The sequence below is a fragment of the Suricata suricatta genome, chromosome 3, assembly GCF_006229205.1.
Source record: "Suricata suricatta isolate VVHF042 chromosome 3, meerkat_22Aug2017_6uvM2_HiC, whole genome shotgun sequence".
Taxonomy (NCBI): domain Eukaryota; kingdom Metazoa; phylum Chordata; class Mammalia; order Carnivora; family Herpestidae; genus Suricata; species Suricata suricatta.
Genome location: NC_043702.1, coordinates 8,411,757 through 8,421,287, shown reverse-complemented (window position 1 = coordinate 8,421,287; position 9,531 = coordinate 8,411,757). Strand labels below are relative to the sequence as shown.

Genomic DNA, 9,531 nt, shown 5'->3' with positions numbered 1-9,531 from the left:
TCCCCTTCAACCCTCAGTTCATTCTCAGCATTCAATAGTCTCTCAAGTTCTGCATCCCTCTCTCTCCCCAACTCTCTCTCCCTCCTCCGCTCCCCCTGGTTCTCCATTAGGTCTCTCTTGTTTTCCTGCTAGACCTATGAGTGCAAACATATGGTTTCTGTCCTTCTCTGCCTGGCTTACTTCACTCAGCATGACACCCAAAACTTGAGGTTTTTAGACGTCAGTATTCTCACTGGTTTGGGCGCTACCTTCCATTTCGTTAATAACAAAACTTTGCTGGTGTTGATTTCCTGAATCTCTCACTGTAATACATCATCGGATAATGTGTCCTAGAGAGACTGCGTTGATAAGAACAGAGTGGACTATTCTACTGGAACCCACAGTTCTGAAATCGTAGTGGGTCACTCGCCTCTGCTTCAGGGAACCCTCATTTGGGACTTGGCTGCTGAGTGACTGTCACAGCAGATGACAGCTGCTGTAACAGAGGAACAGTGAGCGTGGCTAATCAGGTGCTGGCTTTGAATTCTGCCAAAGTGATACCTATCAGTCCAAGGAGGCAGGGAGATGCAATCTTACCTTTACCCAGAGGTAAAGAACGAGAGCGTTGAAAATTGGGTGGCCCGAAGAGATTGTGCAGGATTGCAGTATTTTTGGAGCCCTTACACGGCTATTTGTTTTTTATTTGAAGTATAGTTGACCGCAGTGTTACATTAGTTTCAGGTGTACATGATGCTCCGTTCACTGCAGGGTACCTTGCACAAGTATCTTGCCTTCACAAATGAATAGCATATGATTTTAGTCATTTCCTTTTATCTCTGAATCTATAGATTTGCATAACTGACATTTAGAGTTTCAAATTTAGGTGTTCCCCCCGCTTTAGGGTTTTTACCAGCTATGTTCTGGGACAATTCTCTCCTCATTTTACAGCCATGTTAGCTAGCCTTCCCCCCCCCTCTTTTATTTTAGCTTTAGTTTATTTTTCTTCATTTTAAATTTCCAGGCACGCTCTCTTTTGTTCGATCTTTTCTTCAGGGCATCCTGGGCACAATATCTTCTCCCGTCCCCACCACACTTCTGTGTTTTGGAAACTCTTTTCCATTCCCGGCACTATTTCTATTTACGCTGGGGTAATTTTTGTTCTTTGCTCATCTTGGTTCTATTTCTTCCTGAGATAGGTTTGCACCGGTCTGTGTGGCCTGTGTTCCTACCTGAGGGCCCGGTCCTGAAGAGCTAGCTTGGAATCCCATTTAAGAAGACCAGCTTGAAAACCTGTGGGCTTGGCTAAGGGAATCCCTGATGTCTGAGGGGGAAGGGCTCTTTCTCCTGAGGCATCTATGTTTTCTTAAGAAGGAGCCTCTAGTCTCTTGCCTGGATTGGGGTCAGAAAGCAGCTGGGGGCAGATCATTTAGTGTTTTGCCTTTCAAGCAATCCTCTGGTTTTTGCTGGCATCTCCCTCCCAGGCCCGCTGCAAGACAGGCTCTGGGATGATCTTCTGAAAGCAGCAGCCGTTTCTGCTCACGCCTCTTTGTCTCTTTCAGACTTTGGCTTTAATTTCTCCTCTAATTCTTTTCCCTTAATCGTCATGTGACTATTTCCATTACTCTCATGTTAGGGAACCCTCTAGTCTGAGGGAAGAGAAACACTTGTCTTCCATCAACTATCTTTAACCAGAAGTCTTTTTTTTTGAGAGAGAGAGAGAGAGAGAGCGAGCGAGCCAGGGAGTGCCAGAGGAAGAAGGAGAGAGATGCGGGGTTCAATCTCATGATCTTGAGATCATGACCTGAGCCAAAATCCGGAGTCTGAAGCTTACCTGCCTAACTGAATGATCCCCTCCCCAGGTGCCCTTGTCTTTTTCTTTTTTAAAGGGATTCCGTAAAGGAATGGGTTTCATTCTATTCCAATGCATCCTTATGTTGGAAGGTCCCAATGGCCCCTTATAATGGAATTAAACAAATCTTCTAAATGTTTACACCTTTTAGAATTAAAGAGAAGCCTCTCAAGACACCATCAGCAAAGGGAACCATTTCTCAAGTAAGAGTCAGAATTACAAAGCTTTTTAAGTTTAAACATTAGGGGGCACCTGGGTGGCTCAGCCCGTTAAGCCTCCTCTTGGTTTCAGCTCAGGTCATGATCTCATGGTTTTGTGTGTTTCCAGCCCTGCATGGCCTCCGTGCTCACTGGCAGTGTGGAGCCTGCTTGAAATTCTCTCTGTCTCCCTCTCTTTCTGCCCCTCCCCCCTCAATCTGTCTCTGTCTCTCTCAAAAATAAATAAGTAAACTTACAGAAAAACACTAAAAAAGTTACTTTTCCTAGGCATGGCCATAATGTTTGAAATGCAGGGTTCTTACAGGTCTCTGTGGATGGATAACACTTACATAAGCAAGTTTAGACACAGAACGATGAGAGTCCTTGTTTTGAATGTACACACAAGTCTTTATATTCAACAAAAGAAAAATACGTATTCCTGTGACTGTTGTTCATTGAAACTGTACCATAGGAGTGGGCGTCTTTGAGCCAATTTTATTATGTGGAATGTCATTCAGCCCTGCCTCTATGGGATGGAGAAGTCTACCTCTCTTACATCTTGAGATTTCTTCCAGTTGTTGTTAGCTAAGGAGACTTGTTGTTCCTTTGCTCTACACATTCAACACAACACATCTTATTCAAGCTTCTCCAAATCTTGTAAACAGATCCTATCACTACTCCCATTCAGGCAACTGAATCTCAGAAGTTGGTCAAGGTTAGAGCAAATAGCAAACCAGGATTTGTTACCAAGTAATCTGTATCCAGAACCTGCACTTGACTTTGTGAAGGTTCCTTATGAAATGGGAAAATTGAACATGGTTTTTCAAAATTAGACCTTCCTTTTCCTATTTATAATACCACACAGTGGGGTCAGTGAACAATCTGGAATAGCCAAGAGTGATCCTGCTCCATCTAATAGAGGCAAACAGATAACAGAACACGTTAGGCAGGAGAATTTTCAGAGGTGGTTGCCGTAATAAAACCTTGCCTTGCTTCTATTTAGCATTTGGTGGTCTTTTCATCTTCGCCTGTAACAATAACCAAGCTGTTCTTGAAACAGAGTAAGCTTTTTCTAGGCAGAGACTATATTCATAAAATTCATAACATATTCATTACAGATTCATAACATTATGTAGCAGAATAGCATTACTTGCATGGTTTTGTCTAAGTCAGTGATTTTAATTATATAATATATGGTGGAATCTCAAGAAACACAGAAGACAGAATAGACAAAGGGAAAGAACCTTGGGGAAGAGTTCAAGAGAACTTTTCTGCTTTGATGAAAGATCATATGTGCTACATGTATTCCTTTAACTGCAAAAAATACTTCCTAATACAGACAAAAACAAAATTAAGTTGGCTTTATACCTGGATTGGTGGAAATTTTGAAGTATGACAATACTTATGGTCTACAAAGGTATAGAGGAAAAACTCTTGTGAAATCCTGACAGGATTGTAAACTGATAAATCATTTTGAAAAAGAAGTTATCAACTTAGAGTTTGGAAAGTAGTATACCCCATTACTGGGAAATTCACTTCTAGGTGCAAATGCTAAGAAATTACATACACATAAGGAGCTATAAACAGGGATGTTTACCAAAATACTACTCATAATAGCAAAAAATTGGAATAGCCCTAAACAATTACCAGTAAAGGATCATTAAATAAATATTGTCTCTATTTATGTAAAATATTACTACACAGAAATTAAAATGCACTGGTTTGACTTAAAAATATCAATATGAACACATTTAAATAAATGATACATGGAAAAAAGGCAAATACAGGGATACCTTACTTTAAAAAAAAAATCCTGCTGTTCAGTGGTAGGGTCTATGATATTATCTTAGTTGGCTTTTTATTTATTTTTTGTCTGTAAACTTTTTAAAAAACTAATCTGTATTAGTTAGAGTTCTCCAAAGAAACAAAAAAGACAAAATGTGTGTGTGTGTGTGTGTGTGTGTGTGTGTGTGTGTGTGTGTGTAAAAGAGATTTATTATAAAGAATGAGCTCACATGAATATAGATGCTGGAAATTCCAAAATCTGCCATGTGGGCCAGCAGGCTGGAGCCCCAGCAGAGTCAATGGTACAGTCTCACTCTGAATGCAGTCTATTGGTGAATTCCTTCTTACATGGAGAGGTCAGTCCTTTTGTTCTATGTGGGCCTTCAGCAGATTGGATGAGGCCCACCCACATATGGAGGGCCTGCTTACTCTGAGCCCACCAGTTGAAATGTTAATCGCATCCCCTAACATCCTCTAAGTGAGAAGGAAAGCCGGCAAGAGCAGGTAAAAACGGTCAGACAGATGTCTGAAGTTGGATACCCTGCTTGCATGCTTTCTTGCTTGCCTCTTACATCAGCCAACTGCCCATGTAGCACAACTGACAGTGTCCCCCCACGCTTTTTTTCCCCTTGAGTCCCTACAATCCTGTTCACCTGTGCAGCCTAAAGTTTCAAAGTACCTGGAAGCTAGCCAGGCATAAAAGAAGGCCAGTGCCAGGGCTTGGGGCTCAGCCTTTGGTGGTGACTTTGCTAGGCCAGCACCAGTGAGAAATAAACAGTTTTCTGGTTCCCTAAGTGCATGTTGCTTGTCTCTTCCTGTATGCCAAGTATTTGCGGTAACATTTTTGGTGTGTTGGCCAGGAAGCAGACATCTGTGCTGGCCTCTTGAGCCACTGTTGTTGGAATCCAGCAGAGAGGCCACTCACTGTGCGCCCCTGCCATGGAAAGGAAGGCACACTACTGTTGATTTCACTGGACCCTGACCCTTACTGATCCCAGCAGTAGTCAGCCACTACCACACTCCAACAGGCTCCAGGAGGGAACAGAAAAGGCCTGTCCCAGGATGATGGATCAGTAAGTGTCCCTGGGGACTTCAGACCGAGTTCAGGCCCACCCCTGAGGCGGAAAGGGAGCTTGATCACCTCCCAGATGACATAGTTGCTGAGTAGAACAAGGAAATCCTGGAGAGAAGTCCGAGATCTGTCTGAATGTGTGTGAGTGCCTGTGCTCCATGGTTTTGGCTATGGAGCCTGAGTGGGTCCTATCCTGTGATTTTGTGATGACCTCATACCACTCAAGGCAGAATCAGGTCTGCAGAGGCCTGATGTGAGTCAGGGGTTTATACTGACCTGCCAATGCTGAGGCATCTAATCTCCGTGAGGGGAGGCGGATGCAATGACCTCTTCCCTCATGTTTGTCCTGCAACACTGTACATTGGGAGGGACCCATCTAAGATATCAGGATGGGGGGAAATGCCTCAAAACCAACTGCTTTGGAATGTATGATTAAGAATTTTAAAAAGGAATTTTCAAATGACTATGGAGTTAAATTGACCCATGGGAAATTATGCACCCTCTGTGAATTAGAATGGCCTATGTTCTATGTAGGCTGGCCCTAGCTGTTTGTAAGGTAATTACCTGGGCCCTGGCCACCTGGATCAATTCCCATACATTGACCATTGGCTGGAAATAGCCCAAGTCAAGGCTCTTTGGGTCCAGTTCTCTGTTAATAGTAAGGGACAATGTAAGATTTTAGTGGTGCAGACAAGAAAGAAAACCTCATAGCAAAAAAACCACAAACAAACAAACAAAAAACCCCCCACAAACAGACAAAAACCCCCACACCCCCATTCTCCATGAAAATTCAGAAGTCCTTCCATTTCCACCACCATATGCCCCCAGAACCCCATCAGTCGAGGGAGGAGAACCTCACCTGCCTGACAGTCCACCCCTGTCAGTCTTGCCTCTGCCAATGGCCAGTCTGCCCCAACAGGGACATCTGAACTGGTAGGAAGATACCTTAGGTTCACAGCTCAAAGTCAAAGACCTCCAATGGCAATGTAGTTACCATTGTACAAGACTAGGGGTCCTCAGAAAACAGGCCCCAATTGGACCCTACAAGAAGGGGGATCAATTTTCTGCTACCAAATGTTCTTTGCTACTGACCTTCTCAACTGGAAACACCACGTGCTGCCCTGCTCTGAAAAGCTTCAAGTAATGAGAGATCTCCTAGAGTCCATACTCCAGATATACCACCTTGCGTAGGTCGACTGTTAGGCAGCTTCTGCTCACCCTTTTCAACATGAAAGAGCACTGATGAATCATCACCGAAGCCAGAAAAATGGCTCCCGACTCAAGCACCAATGGACCAATGGACAACTAGACATTGAAGTTGGGCACGGGAGGCTGTGCCCAAAGAGGATCATGCTGGGACCCCAACACAGAAGTGGGAAGGGCCAGATTAGAAAGGTAACGACTCACCTTCCTCCAAGGTGTAAAAGCAGGGGCCCCAAAGCCCACCAACATGGCAAAGGTATCTGAGGTCCTACAGAAGCCAGAAGAGAGCTGCCTGACTTCTATGAAAGATTATGTGAAGCTTTCATAGTTTATATTTCACTCAACCCAGAAGCCCCTGAAAACTAGCGCACGGTCACTGCTGCCTTCATGGGAAAGACCCGCAGTCACAAACTCTTGTTAGCCTTCTTCTACTTACTAGTGTCAGGATGCCTTATTCTCCTAAGATGTATGTGCTCTGAGTTGTGGCTGATGTCCTTCTCTTTATGTTTGTTCTCTCCCTGTATAACGGTTTCCTACCCTCAGGATGGAATCATTCCCACCGATGCTGAATCAGCCTTGTCTCCTAACTCAGTTGTGCATATTACTGTTCCTAACATGCTCAAAAGGGATCTTCTCTTTTTACCAACTGTGTACCTGTTCCACTTACCACCTCCTTTCTTGGAACTTTCCTCCTGACTGGAGGGATGTGTCAAAGCATCTCCTGCTGTCTTTTGCCTCTGTGAGGGACTGCCCTATGTTACAGGCCCAGATTGCCCTGACTGTTACCCTGTCTTCCTTCCCTTGCTCCTCTTGGCCTAAAGGATGAGATAATACTACCACCACACCCCTGTGCCACCATTCACCCCCACATGCCAGGCAGATGTTATGATGCCAGGAAGATTACTCCCTGTAACAGGAGCAGGAGAATTTACTGGATGGGAAAATTAAAAATGAGACACTATTGCAGGCTGCCTGATCCAGTCTGCCCTGACATTCCCCGGGTCACTGGGTCATCTCTGACCCAACATATTGGCCTCTGCCTGCAGGTGAATCGGGCAGATCGCTTTCTTTAGATCCCCATTTGGACCAGATGTTGAGCACAATTCATTGCCTCTTCAATGATACCAATCCCAGCCTGGCCAGACCCCGCTGGCTCTGCTTGTCCACAGGACCCCCTCTTTATGCAGCTACTCTGATAACACAGGCAACTGTAAGTGTTACCCACACCCCCACCTGGTGAGACCTGTACTAACTGGAGTTGAACTGTCCTAAACAGCTCCCAGGTGCCTGAGAAACAAAATGAGAATGGAAACAGTTGGCAATCTGACCATCAGCCAATACAACTAGACAAGAACTCAGTCATCTTCCTACAATCCAACACTGGTGTTGTTTCCTCCCAGAGCTTTTCTTTTTATGTAGGATGGATGCCTACCTGTGTCTACCTGATTGGACAGCCATCTCTACCCTGGTCTTCCTCATGCCTCAGATAAACATTGCCCCAACAGTCAATCTCTCGGCAGCATATACTCAATCAAAAAGAGCCATTCAAGTCATCCCCCTGCTGATTGATTTTATTGAGTGACTGCTACATGGCAAACACAGAGAGAATACAGTGGTGGAGAAAATACACATGACCTGTGTCCTCATGAAACTTATAATTAGTGGGGATGAAAGATGTTAACCAAGTAACCACACAGATGATTGCTTGGCCAGGACCTGAATTTGCTGAGAAACATAGGATTTGAATCTTTCCTTTTTGGGGGTGGCGGGAAGGCATGAATTCTAGACTTTTGTGAGAAAGGAGGAAGTATCTCTGTTACTTGTAGAAATGTTCAAAGATTAAAAGGTTTTCTTTGTCTTAGAAAAATTGTCATTTGGTGCAGTTGTGTGCCAACTGACTTCTCTAGGCAAACAGTGGAAATGTCACAAAAGAAACCCGGGAAATACCCAACTCTGGGGAGAGGCAGCTTGTGAATGCTACCAAACATGACCCAAACAGTGGACTGGCAGAATGGTGGGGCTGAACATGCAGCCTGGGAGGGAGTGTTTGGAAGCCAATTCTGAGAAGGGAAGTTGGTTGGGGAGTTTTGAGAGTCTGACACCCAGTGCCAAGAAATTTGAAGTTTATAATTTGGGAAAGAAAGAGGTAATGAACGATTTTTAAGCAGAGAAAAAGCAAAAGTCAATGTAAAGAATGGGATGTGCTGACTTGTCATAAACGAAGCTTGAGGAAAATGAAAGTGATGGTATTTTCATGCTGTGATACATCCAAGTCAGATGAAGGAATGAAGGAATTCAAATTACCTGGTCATAAAGTTCAAGTTAACATTATGTTCGTCACCAGGATGGCCCCAGGTCATGGGTATGAAGGAATGGCAGTTACTGTTAGTTCCCACTATCTCAAGGGCTTAAATCCTCTCCATGGACTGTGGGGATGCCTTTCCCACATCACATGTGTTAGCTTCTGGGGCTCCCCGTGCTGAGGCTCACTGAAGCACTGTCCACCTGCCCCAAGGAAGGTCGCTACTGGCGCCGCCTAGACCCTGGTATTCAAGGGAGCTGCAGGTCAGCGGCTCAAAGCCAAGAAACTGGTAGGAGGGCTGTGCAATACGCAGAGAAACACCTGTCCTTGCCCCTCCCCCCGTGTCCCCAAGACCTCTGACTCACACAGCATTTGCCTCCCATGTCCTCCTCCAGACAAGAACATGGCAGATGTACCAGTGAGTGCCCCAGGACGCTGGCCTGGACAAGAAGTCCACGTGTCCTGGGGACGGCAGAAGCATCTGTTGTTCTAAAGAACCTTTCTACCTTCACCCCCACCCTACTCCGCTGACCCTGCAGTGGGTGTTGCCTCCAGGAGGTGTGCTCTGGTCATCTGCCTTTTTTAGCCAGCATCTTTCTCTATTTTTTGAATTTTTTTCTCATGTTTTCTGAGTCTTGCCTTTCCATCTATCTTTGCTGAGTTGCCTTGAAATGCAGCTGCAAAGCGGGGGGGGGGGGGGTGTGACCTGAGCTAGTTTCCTGCACTTTGTATTATCACTTCCTGGGTCACTGGTACAGCTGTGCCTTTCAAACTTTCTGTTGTGCCTTTCAAACAATACTCATTTCTTGTTTGTGCCTTACAGAGTGTCTTCTTGTTGTTGTTACCTGTATCTCTCCCCACCCATCCCACACCAGGAAAATGCTGGTTCCTCTTCACTGTTGTGTTTCTTTGTAACCAGGTCATCTTCCTTCCCTGATCTAAGATCCCCTTCCTCCCTCTCTTCTTCCCTTCCTTTTCTTTCCCTTCCCTTCCCTCTCCTTCCCTTCCCTTCCCTTTGCTTTTCTTTCTTTCCTTCTTTCTTCCTTCCTTCCTTCCTTTTTCTTTCTTTCTTTCTTTCTTTCCTTCTTTCTTTCTTTCTTTCTTTCTTTCTTTCTTTCTTTCTTTCTTTCTTTCTTTCTTTCTT

The 9,531-nt window shown here is 44.6% G+C and overlaps 1 protein-coding gene across 14 annotated transcripts in view; it reads left to right on the top strand.

Annotated features, from left to right (window-relative positions):
* SP140 (SP140 nuclear body protein) overlaps positions 1-9,531 on the top strand; it is a 66,925-nt gene that overhangs the window by 10,748 nt on the left and 46,646 nt on the right. The gene's annotated exons all lie outside the window — the stretch shown is intronic.